Below are 13,626 nucleotides of genomic sequence, written 5' to 3'. Positions count from 1 at the left end.
CATAGGACATTCTAGAACGATGCAAAAAAAAGTCATAAACACTCGGCACGGAAGTCTGTGTCTCCGCAAACCTTTTCTGGAGAAACATGCAAATGCAAACATTTGCCCTTAGCATAATGGAATGCTTTGCATTGAACATATATAGAATTTTGAAGTGCACTGAGAACTAAGATTTCGAGAAATGGTAAAATATGCATTTACATGTATATTCTTTAAAAAGCCTCTACGTACATATTACCATTTCAATTTCTAATTCATGGTGCTATGAGCCAAAATATGTCATGATTTGGGCACTTACTATTTTAAACAAGTCATCAGACGATGACAAATCCTAAATACTCCTTCCTTTAAAATGTTGCACAAAATCCTTAGAAAAGAGCAAAAGACCTATCCATGTTTTGATAGCTGTCGGTCATGTTTTTGAGATGTCTTTCTTGAATCGCGCAATCCGTATCAGAATTTGGATCTTCTAACCTCAACACAACCCATTGTATTATTTTTATCATTACATGTTATACCTGATATGCTCATTATGCATGAGACAAGGTATCTTGCAGTGACAGACAAAGAGAAGTTTTGATGATGAATGGTAACTGGTACATAAGCTCACCCCATCCATGAATTTTCTACATTTAAGACAATCACACACACGCAAGCACGCACACACGCACGCACGCACACACAAACGCACGCACACACAAACGCAGAAAGACAGGTACTATTACAAAGTCATTTCCCAAATACATGTATAGTTCATATGAAATATTAGCAAGCTGAAGTAGTTATAACAATTAAAACATCAACCTATCCAGAAAATGACCTACTTTTCAGCCGATCCGAATTCACAATGCATCTGGCTCACTGGTTACACCTGTTATGTGTTTTTCTTTTTGCGTTTATTCAGTGTAGTTCTGTTACACACAATGTGATTGATATGATAGCTTTTCCGTACCAGACCGCCAACATTTTCTAGTGGCAGATGTCCGTTTGTCAGAGCTCTCCGTACGACAGAGCACACAGAACGACATGTTTGCAAGGATTAGAAGGAACGATGTGTTGCAATGTGCTTAGATGTATCAAATAATACTGATTAATACACTGAGTTAAAATAAACTTCACATTCTTTCTTCAGGACACTATAAAAGAACAAATGATGGTAAGGTGGTTAAATTGTTATTATTTCATTGCTGAGATCTGTACTCGATACACTGACAGTGCCACAATCAGTTCCATTAGGCTACACCGCCGTTCCAAGACATGGGTATACAGAATGTCAAGTCACAAGAATAAAAATTCGAAATTTCTCAGTTCAGTATTGTATATGGCCGTCCCGCTCATTCACCACTACCATGCACCGTCTCCTCATCGACTGCCAGATGCTTTTGAAAACGTGGTTGGGAATACTGCGCCAATGCTCTTGCTAGGCAGCACCAAGTTCCTGCAAATTCTGATGTTGTTTCCTAAGACCACGAAGCCTTCTCCCAAGTGCATCCCAAACGTGCTCTATTGGATTAAGGTCAGGGGACCTCGATGGCCAGTCCATGACGTTGATTCCAGCCTTGTGAACAACATCGCGGTGTGCGGCCGAGCATTATCATGCTGGAACTGTAGACCTGGACCATGAGTCGCCATGAAAGAAACGAGTTCAGGGGTGAGCACTTGGTCGCGGTAAGCAGCAGCTGTGAGGATTCCACGGATGACCAGAAGTCGTGAACGGTGGCACCCCACACTATGCAACTTCCGCCCCCGATTCTGTACACAACACTAGGCATACCGTTCACGACGTCGTCTCCAGACTCTATGCCTGCCATCAGCAAATCTGAGGGTAAACCTAGATTCATCGCTAAAGACGACTGGATTCCAGTCTCTCTGGGTCCATCGAGGGCAACAGCAGATGTTGACGTTGATGAAACGGCGTTAATACTGGCCCATGATATGGACGTCGAGAATGGAGACTGGCAGCCCGCAACCGATTTCGAATGGTCTGTGAGGACAAGTGACCTCTAAACATCTCAGCCCTGGTTCGTGTAGCCGGCAGAAATCTGTCACGTAGGTGACGTAGGACGATTTGACACACGTGGACGACCCGGCCTTGGGCAAGTCATACACAGTACGGCGGCTGCATCCCATTGCTCTTGCGACGTCAATAACTGATCTTCCCGCTTGCAACATGTCTACGACACGTTCACGTTGCACATTTGACAATCGTGGCATTTGACGTACTGTTAGAACTGTGGTTTGACGTACTGTTAGAACGTGAGATGATCACGTGATCGACTGCTCGTGCAAAACCTGATTTGGCACTAACGTTATTTGCACGACGAATGGATGGGTTTCAGTGGATTTTGCAAACGTTTTTATAGAATCGAAAGATAGGGATCCCATTTCGGATACACAGATGTATCATCAGAGAAACAATATTCATTATTTTTCAAAATTACATTTTGTGAAGTTTCTTTTTTTTTTTTAAATCAGTATATTTAAGCATCCGGTTGAATTAGTTTTAAAAATCTGGACTGATCAGCGTACTAAGTTTCTCATTAGGGTGGAAATCAGTCAACAGGAAACGCAACTGTTGTCAGTGTTTTGACATTCTGCATTTTGCGCTTTGCGTGTATCAACAGAAGTCATTGCATTGAGTGTGTAGAAAGCAAGCAGATGTTCTTGAAGATTACAAGTTGATAAAATATGAACTGATAAAGTCTCGAAAGAGCTAATAATAACTGACATATGCCTTGTGTCATGCATGGTCGAGGTGACACTACTGAATAATTTCATAAAGGTAAAAAGGAAGTCCTTGACTGAGATGTATGCGACAGTGATATAAGGAAGACACAGTTCAGTATTCTCAGTATCTTCAAGCAGCAACACTGGGGTAAGATAACTGTAAGTATGTATTCATGTATTCGCATATGAAGAGTGAGTGAGTGATTTCATGCCACACACCATAGCAATATTCCAGCTATGTGGCGGTGGTCTGTAAATAATCGGATCTAGACCATACAATCCAGTGTTAAAAACTTAACAACATATCTGTCTATATCTAACAGATGATATGTATAAAACAAGTCAGCGAGCCTGACTATCCGATCCCGTCTGTCACCCCTTTAGACAAGCATGGGTCACTGAAGACCAATTCCATCCGGATCCCCCAAGGTCCCTTATGAAGAGAAATATCAGTTCTGTAATACGTCCTCAGTATTAGTGAGTGAGTGAGTCTAGTTTTACGCCACACTCAGCAATATTCCAGCTATATGGCGGCGGTTTGTAAATAATCGAGTCTGGACCAGACAATCCAGTGATCAACAACATGAGCATCGATCTGCGCATATGGGAACCGATGACATATGTCAACCATATGACATATGTCAGCGAGTCTGACCACCCGATCCCGTTAGTCGCCTCTTACGACAAGCATAATCACCTTTTATGGCAAGCATGGCTTGCTGAAGGCCTATTCTACCTCGGGACCTTCATCTGTATTAGGTTTCCCTGGTTTGTGTATTGCTTGTGTTACACCCATTCCAGCTATTTGAAGCAAGTTTGTCACTTATCGAGTCATAACCAGATTGCCACCATCAGCATCTATTTACCCAGCAGGGACATGATAAATTGCCAGGAACCATGCGATCTCTTCCAACATAGCTGGGCCTGGATACTTTATAATACATTTGTACATGGACTCCTGCCCCTGATCATATACCGTCATATGACGAGATCATATATCCAGTCTCAAACATCCTATGCTGATGGCAACAGGTGACAAAGTAGATCTGAGACTCCTTTCGTACATACTCGATATCTCTGGGGCATACGTTTCGATGTCTCTCCACTATACCCTGGTTACTTCTACGGTTCAGCCCGATGAAATTATTACCGTCCTTAGTTGGCTTTTTGCCAATCAAGTGTCTACACTGGGAAGCTGAGCGTAACAATCACAACTCACTTTCACTTTTTAAATAATCTAACCGATTAAACGTGGCAGCACAAGTCATGCAGAGGTTCTCCGAAAGAGGTTAGATGGGATTCTTTCATAGATTTTTTTAAAGTTTCTGACCTGTAATTTTGTCTGTATGATTTCCCCCAAGTGCTATCTTTGTTGACACTGGCAAGCCGGGTTAAAACGGTGGCTTAGACGATTGGCTGCTGAGAATTCGGAGCAGCAAAAGGAGGAAATAAAATTGTCGGGCCGACCCGTAGATGCATTCAGGGCATAGTGGAGCGTAACCCAGGAGATATCGAGGATGCTTTTAGTAAGGTTAACCTTAACTCCCATTCTTTAACATAGCACTAGTGTTACCTTAGTGACTTACCATCACCCTAGTGCTTTGTGAAAGGAGACCCTGGTGGTCAGTGGCAGTGACAGTGACAGTGTTTATTGGTGTGGCACCGTGTTCCACTAACGCTTCTTAATAGGTTACCACCCTGCCAAATGTCATGGGTTTCACCTAAGTGGTAAACGTGAAAATGCATTGCTCCCTTGTCAGGCTCCATGACAAAATTAGAATACTCTGAAAAGTGACATAAAATCCCACTGGTTCACATTTACAGTGTTTTGTAGGTGTTTTCAGGTCCTAGATTTTCGAAGCTCTCTTAGCGCCAAGATAGTTGTAAGTGCCATACATTATTATTAACTTACGGTTATCTTGGAGCTAAGAAAACATCGAAAATCAGTATCGACCTACGGAACTGAAATACGATGGCGTGTCAACTATGTCAGCGGGTCGAACAACAGGACCCCGTTACTGTGTTACGACAAGCGCGGACTTTTGAAGACCACATTGCCAAAACAAACAAATAAACCTAATACAATGGGGTTGTAATAATGAAAGATGAATCTGATCTGATGTTCCAGTATCAACAATGATTCTGAAGTTGGCTCTGTTCGTCACGCTGGTATGTGTTACCTTTGCAGCGCCTGTACAAGGTAAGTACGCCTAAGGTAGTATCAACTCAAGGATTTACATAACGTTGCCATTTTAGAAAGAAAAGTGTTGAGCACAGTTATCCAAAAGCACAACATTTCATCGCTTGATCGATGGAAAACACAGCCATATTTACGTATCTATCTTCAAAGTTTCAACACTGTTGAAGGTCCCCATTTCTCCCCTCTGAAAGCGGAGCAGACACATACTCTACGTTCAGGTCGCATTATTACAAACACATCATGACATGAAATATTTTCTCTGCCAGGATCAAGAGTGGCAGAAATTTCTATCGAATAATCTTCAGAATTCAGTGAATATGTTGACCCATATCATGTCCACCAAACCTTCCAAAGTATTTCAGTTTCATTTTGCAGTACAAGATGTCTCTTCCTCCTTGCTAGAATGGCTGAAGACTTTGCCTACGCTGGATCTCAGGCTTTTTGGTGAGCTCTCTCATTTCAGATCGGATATCGTTTCGTTCGTCCAGGTTATTGTGCAACACCACACTGAAGAAGGCACGATTGTGTGACCATGGTTTGGAAATGATTACGTTTGAACCAGCCAAACCCGTGATTGATGTTATGAGTAACATAATCCAGACATCAGACGCTGTCAGCCAAGTCTTGCAGTGCGGCAATACGAAACGTCACATTATTTCTCTTGACTAAGTTACATCTCTGGAGCCCAGTTCTGTATACCGGGTGTTGACAAGTATATTTTGCCCGAGACGTGCGTTTGCTTTTTGACAGACCTACAGGCAGAAAGAATATTCCAACATGGGGTACAGAGGTTGAAGTCCGTTTCTCATGTTCTGTAGCTTATCACCGGCACAGCGACATAAAACTTTACGTGCTCACGTGTATCCTTGCTAAAAAGATTAACATGTGGTTTGATAGTGAGAGGTCTAAATCGTCAGACTCACGACCAACAATGTGTTAATACTGTTTATCTGTTAAATATCCAGCAACGTTACTGAAGTATTTAACGTTATTTCCGCATAGCCACCGAAAGACCACGGCTTCGACTGGATTTACCAACGCCGATCATTTGTGGTATTGCCGGCTGTGGCCCTCGTTTCCCGCCAGAGGAACTTTTTAAACTTACAGACACAGGTACCATACTTGGCTGAAGTAAAACATTCAGTTCGTGGACCCCAAATCATCTTGGTGTATTTGTTTTTGTATTGTTCATTGCCTTGGACAATGGTCCACTTATGAAAAGACGATCTTTCACAATCAACTCCATATACAATCTGACATTACAACCGATACTACTACACGCAATCAAACAGGTCATCTAACACAAACGCTGAGGTCTTCTCCTCTGACCAACATATCTGGCGACCGATTCGGAATCCAGACCGGAATCTTCAGTTCTCCTGGTGCACCTGTACACATGGTGGTTGAATTACATTGTAACCTTCAGCTGCCAACAAATCATATCATGACATGGGGTTTTGTTGTCTGCCAGGTTGGAACTGAGTGAACAAAAGTGAAAGATCTACAGGAAGATGAGAAAAATATTTGTCCAGGTCAAATGTTGTAAAAACAAAACCTGTTAACTGATGATGATGTGCTAACGAATACGATAGAAATGATGGAGGAAAACAGTGGAGGGCCGTCGCTGTGCTTCGCTGTAAGATTGCGCCCGATTGCTCCACAGTGGGCGTATTGCCATCAGTTGGTGCCCCTTGATACCATACGGACTTAGAGCCTGCGTGGCAACGTGAGACAGACAGGATAACACTGAAACGGCGGGAAAAGAATGTGGTACATTTGTATTTATTACCAGAATACATAACATGGCTACTAGAATCCATCGCAGGATGTGATGGCCTTTGGGTATGTTTGTCTTCTACCACCAGACTCTGGTTGATGACAGCCCTTGCTTTCAGATAAATCCTGGAAAAACAAATTAAAAAGGCAATGATGTAGATGACACTTGTGACCGAGTGTATAAATCTTGGCGCTAAATTACTCAGTGTTGTCACAACCCCTTGTGCGCAGTAAACAACCCTGTGCACTTAAAAGAACCCACTTACCAGATGGCAGGTGACCAGGGGGACCTTGACCAGATGGTGGCCACACGAACACGCGTAGACACCTAGTTGCGGTTACATCGACGTGCTGTATCGTTACACAAAATACTGTAACTATGTGTCCAGGCCATCCAGCTGCATATGGGAACCTCGAGAGGAAGGTGCTGTGTGATAACTCGCTTTTTGAGTTGATTATAAAACGGCATCCGGCGATCAACGTAACACTCCAGCACCCTGAACATGTGCTAGTTGCGTGGAAAGGTGCTCTGTATAAATCTCCTATAATAATAATAGCAGAGCCCATCAGCAAACGATCCCAGAAACGGAACAAATCCATGACCCGGATGTAATAAAAAGAACAGTTAGCGTACATTTTTGTGAGTGTTATCAAAAATTGCTTCTTAGTACTCAGTGTATGAAACTTGCAGTTTAAATACTGGTGACTGGACAAGACAAAGTCCCATTTCCTGAAAATATTATGAACATACTTACCATGCTCAACATACAAGGGTTGCAGGGACCTATTCCGATATGAAGGTCCGTGGGGCTTCATTGACTGTCAATACGATACCCTAGAAGATTTGCTGAAGGACCACTGGTTGATTTTTAAACATACGTTTTTGTGAAAGCTCTAATAATAACGGACAGATAAGATGTGTCATGCACGGTCGGAGTGACACTATACAATCATTGAATGGAGGTAAACAGAGAAACCTTGACAGAAATGTATAGTAAGAAACCACAGGTCGGTTTCCTCCGTATCTTGAACCACCAACTGTGGATAACGTACATCTAATGTTACCTTGTCCGTTTTAGAGAATATTGGCCTCTCAGATAACGGAGATGTTCAACAGTGTCATTTATGTTGTGACATGTTCCAATGTCCTCATGAAGCGCTCAGTGAATATGTAAGTTCGACTCAAACAGCTAGAAGCAATATTACTTTGTGCGATATTATGCCACAACGAAACAGAAGTAACAGAAGTAACAGAAAGCAGAATAGATACGTCTCTCTTTGCCATGGGCTCCACCAACAGAGTTTGTAGAAATAGTGTGAACAAAAGGCTTGACAAAATGGGCCTGTACATTCCATTCAGGGCTTGTAGATTTTAAAGCCCACAGGCCCTGATGGCCAAGTGGCAAATTAAAGTATTGCAAACACCTTTTTCAGCTTCAACAATGGTTCGAAAGGTGGCTCAGTTTTACGTGTCAACTTTGCAGCGGTAGTGACAGGTGAGGAAGTCAACAGCACTGTTACAAGATCGGCACATTACCCTTCAACACCAGCGAGATCCGTTCTTGTCAACCACTTTACCTTTCAAAGACTTCATGATACCATCAGTCTTGGTAGCCAATGAAATGTTATCACTCAGGTGTTTTTTCTATCTGACCCTGTTTCTTGTTTAATATTGAAAATTACATACATATCTGCTTTATGTTTCATGTGCGTTAATTTTGCATGTGAGTATATAATGAACTTGCTACTGGCCAATGCGACATCGTCTTTTGTTGGTTACCCAGCCATGTTGTCAATTCCGGGAACACCATGGCCGATCTACTACCAAAGCAGCACTCAACACATTATATACTCCAATTACAAAGCTTCCCACTTTGGTATTAATATATTATATGAAATATAACCCTACATTGCTTATATCTACATGGGTTGTCAGTCCAAACGACGGTGTCGTATTGGCCATACTAGATATGCTCATGAATACCTGTTAAAAGGTGAGAATCCTCTTACGAGTCTGTATTGATTTTTCCATCACTATGCCAGAACAATGAAGGTTCTTTTCAATGTCATTTGTCATATAATTAATGGTTTTTAAAAGAAATAGAAATTGAATATAAATTTTGATAAATAAACTGTCAATAGATAAATATTTTATCATTGGTAGTTTAGATTAGTAACTGATATTGTTTGTGGCCGTACCCTCAATATATTAGTATTGTAAAATTGTTTCCCTCCTGAGAGGGTACGTAGGTCCCAAAACATTCAAAGTTAATTTAAACCTTCTATTATATTTAATCGTGTCGTGTGTTATTTTGAATTTTCGGTAGATTATCTAATATCACCAGTGGCCGATGGAATGGTGTAAATCCAGCTAGGGTCCATGCAGGTACCAAAGATACTGCAAGTCGCCAGTATGGTTATCTACATTCGACTGTTGGCGTTTAGTAGATTTTTAATGGTAGGTGTGCTAGTTGTGGATGTGAAATTATTATTTCACGACAGACGTTTGTTGATTATCTGGCTGTTCACTCACTCACTCACATACTTGATCAGACAACACCAACAAGCTGTACAAATCTGCCAGTGTGTGTTGGCTACCCTTCAAGTACTAAATCAAGACCCCGTCGTCCAGTACTTTATCAATTATATTGGAGTTGATCGCTTATGTCGTTGGTGGAGTTTTAGATCACCAGCTCCATCTACCATCATGACTCATTCAGTTGCTCTTTCTCACAGTCATTTACTGGTGAGATTGCACTTTGGCACCAGATGTTCGTGATACGTGGTTCAAGGGAATACAACGCTTTACTGTAAATAAACAACACAGAACAACAGTACCCATGACATGTCAGTCGTGGTGTTTTATATAGACTAATTCAAATGACATAGTGATCTTTTACGGGAAACACCGCTGTAGAGAATGGACTGTTTCTTGAGATTACAATCTGACATTTCACATGTATGTATACAGGATACAGAATATGTGTGATTTATTTGGCTACTTTCTGGAGGCCTGTTATTGGCAGGGATCGGAAAGATTTCCGTGACTCCTGGAATGATTGTGAGAGGTTTATTGTCAGTGACCGTTGCAAAACATTTGTGGTTCATGAGGGTGTCGAACTATTTTTTATTTTACAATACATTCTTATTCAGCGAAGAAGATATGTTGGTACCCCTGGTAAAAATGCTTTGTTTAGAGCGATGTGGTTCAACATTACATGATGAATACTTCCACGATCATGAGTGAGTGAGTTTTACGCCGCTTTTATCAATATTCCAGTAATAATATCACGACGGTGGAAACCAGAAACGGGCTTCATACATTGTACCCATGTGGTGTGTTCGGCGTGACGAACGAACGCTTTAACCATTTGGCTACCCCATCGACTCTCCAAACTTTTACTTGCATTCTGCAAGTTTCTATTCTGCGTAGTTTTAAATGTGAATGACGCCGTCATCAGAATTAAGACGACATAACCTTTTCATAATAAGAAAATCCCATTGTACCATTTAGAAGAAACCATACGCATGTGTCGATGCACTTCTATGAAATAGTGATGTTCGTGTGTGAGAATATCCTGACCATCAGTCACATGCAAAAACAGGTCAATTATTCAAATACGCAAAGAAAATAAATGCGATACAGCCTGACATACCGAAACATAAGTCTCATTAACCTATTCAGACAATGGCTCTCTTTTCAGCCGAAGTTTCTCGTGTGAAAGTGAAAGCAGACACCACAAACAACTCTGGTTATAATGAATTCCAATACATTGTTTCATAACAAAATGGTGTTTACTGATGAATTTTAACTGTAACCTTTAATACACCGTATTTCTATATTTTAGGTTGAGGTTTAACCAGCATATCTTTACTATGAAATCCTAAACTGCGCCTGTTTGGTGAGGTCGTAAAATGATCCACAGTGCATGTGGCTCACTGGTTACACCTGTTATGTGTTGTCAAGCGCTTATTCGGTGTAGTTCTGTAACGCACAATGAGATTGATTCAATATCAATTCCGTATCAGACCGTCAAAGTATTCGAACGGCAGAGCTTCGTTTTAAGATTTCCACGATTTCCAGGTTTCCGTTTGTCAGTGTTAGGTGAACGACGTGTTTGCAAGGATTAGAAAGAGCGTAGTGTTGCAATACACAAGTGCTTAGACGTATTAAATCATACTGGTTAAGGTGTATATATCCACTTAAATGAATTTATCTAAACATTCCGGACTTGTTATCGCACTAAGTTGCGGAATGGGACGGAACCCAGTAAACAGGAAACGAGCCTGTTCTGTAATGAATGTTTTGACTAGGGCACGGTGGTCCCCCAACCCCAACGCTACCCCACTAACGACCAAGTTAAGTGAATGCAACTTTTTCCTATTGATTCAACAATCAATAAAGATGAAGCTGAAATTACTCTGCATCTCTTCTGGCATTGGCGTTTCCTACATGATATCTTCCCAAATAAAACATTTAGATTGAATAATAGATGCTGTCTACTTCAGAAGGAACTTACAGGGCCAGTGTGTTGTTGCTCGAAGCAGTTTCAAGGGCGACGATTCTTTATCTAGTTGATAAGTCAGCAGAACTTTAGCGTCTTTGTGATAAAACCCGAGATGTGATTGGTCTTCGGCAACCCATGCGACTAACGGGGTCAGATGATCAGGGTCGCTGACGCATGTCATGTAATCCCACTGAGTAGATTAATGTAACCCCACTGCGTTTATTAATGCTCATACTATTGATCACTGGATAATCCGGTTCAGACTCGTTTATTCACAAACCCATGTCATATACGGAATATTACTGAGTGCGACGTTAAACAACCAGCCTACCAACATTATTACTATGAAAGACATGGCCTCCATGGAATGCAGTCGTAGATAGGCAAACGCGTTTCGAAAGATTCTACGGACACATTCTGGTACACATTTCTATGGATAACAATGAGTGAGATTTTAACCCGCTTTTAACAATATTTCCGCAATATCACGAAAGGGACCCCACTTTGGAAATCCAACCAGGTCTTTGGCGTGACCAGCTAACGCTTTAACACACTTGGTATGTGTCAAGGATACTTCTGGCCCTACATGTGAGTGGAACAGTAATCTGGTTTATACGATTGCACCAAAAAACCTCCAGGGAATACTTCCCGTGGTGCAAGACTGAAACACATTAGTTCAGGTATAAATTGCTGTCACGGGATGAGGGAGTCCAGAGAGACCAGGGAGACCAGATACTTTGAGTCAGACACAATGGTTCAGGCACTGACAGTTCTCCTGAGTGCAGTTGTAGTGCTTACCTCCACAGTTGGAAGATCCAACGCACAGTTTGATGGCCTGCTGGATTCAGAAACAGGCGAGTAGCTCATCGTATATAATATATTTCCTTGATCCATATTAGGTCCAGGTTTTGTTTCGTTGAGTTTCGTTGTTCAGGTTGATGGCCCGCTGGCTTTCAAGACAGACGAGTAGCTCACCGTATGCTGTCCATTTCCATGATCCATATAAGGTCCATGGTCCTGTTTCATCGAGCGATTGTATCGCTATGACTGTCCTAACTCATGTTAAAGTACAGAAGATACGCTAGCTTTGTGAAACGGTGATCCATGTTTCAGGTTTGTTTCATTGAATTTCATTGCACTTGTTCAGTTTGATGGTCCGCTGCTTGAAAAGACAGGCGAGTAGCTTAACGTATATTATCTATCTTCTTGATCCATATGAGGTCCATATAAGGTCGCATGCGTTTCAACTTTGTTTCATTACGGCAAAGCTCGATCAAAGACGGACGGTGTCGGTTTCGGTACACACTTATCACATTTATAAAGGAACACCATTAAAGTTGTAAAACTTCTGTGAAATTTTGCAAATGTTCTGTCCGCAGAAAAATCTATATTTCAGATGTTTTCGTTGAGTTTCATTAATTTGGGCAAACTTAAAGGCGATTAAGCCGATGTTACCTGTAATGAGCCTTGAATATTCCCAGCGGCCCAGGGTATTACATAGGCAGGAAATCCGTTTTGACAAAAACATTGCATTATATACTGAGTGACATTACAATCAAGGTGCACTTTGTGCGATTTTTTGTGTTACAGTTGAATAAGACTTTGATTTTGTCGGAATTATAGTATTTAAGAAATATATTCTAGATGTATGTTTGAATTATGTAGCATTAAGCACACACGGCATGAGTGAGTGGATAAACTGGACGTTGCTGTTCGGTTTTTGGACCTGATCAAAACTGTGGCTTCAGAAAATCTTTTATACTTTTCATAACTTATGGGCCTTACGGTAAAGTTTCAGTCTGATTAATGAACAATGGTATCTTGGAACTGTCGGAATTACTTTGTACTACGATAATTAACTGTATTTATATGGAAACAAAGGTTATTGTGATTTTTGTGTAATCTTTTGTATTATTTCGTGATTTAATTAGAACGGAACCAGGAAAGGATTATGTTAAAATAATCGAAGGGGCCTTTGCAAGAGGCATGATATTGGCAACCAACGTTCACGTAAAAGAGGCCAGAGACCAGGACGCTTATATATTGGACAAAATAAGTTAGGGATATTGGTACTTTTGTGATTGATATCTTATCAGTGTGTCAGTATATAAATATATCACTAATAATGATTTCAAAATTTACATATATAACTATTTTGTCCAGTATAATTTCAACTGAATGCAGAAGTACTTCTAACCTCTGTTCATCATTTTGGAACAAGTTCGACATCGGGAAAATGACAGATGTAGCGCTAAGGTATACTCTCTTTTGATTCGATTCAGTGCCCATAGGGGTAGTTGTGGTAGCCTAGTGGTTAAAGCTTTCCCTCGTAACGTTTGTGAAGCCCAGTTGTGGTGTCCCCCGCCGTGACATTGCTTGAATATTGGTGAAAGAGGCGTTAAAGGAAACTCACTT

At 41.1% G+C, this 13,626-nt stretch overlaps 1 long non-coding RNA gene across 1 annotated transcript; it reads left to right on the top strand.

The window, feature by feature from the left end:
* The first annotated feature begins 2,778 nt into the window (after nucleotides 1–2,778).
* Nucleotides 2,779–8,998, top strand: LOC137281517 (uncharacterized). Its single transcript, XR_010956743.1, has 5 exons — nucleotides 2,779–2,886; nucleotides 4,856–4,927; nucleotides 5,303–5,371; nucleotides 5,930–6,040; nucleotides 8,138–8,998. It is a non-coding gene; the product is annotated as an uncharacterized lncRNA (long non-coding RNA).
* The last annotated feature ends 4,628 nt before the right edge of the window (nucleotides 8,999–13,626 follow it).

This window comes from Haliotis asinina, chromosome 1 (assembly GCF_037392515.1).
Source record: "Haliotis asinina isolate JCU_RB_2024 chromosome 1, JCU_Hal_asi_v2, whole genome shotgun sequence".
Taxonomy (NCBI): domain Eukaryota; kingdom Metazoa; phylum Mollusca; class Gastropoda; order Lepetellida; family Haliotidae; genus Haliotis; species Haliotis asinina.
This window is presented reverse-complemented; position numbering and strand designations above follow the sequence as displayed.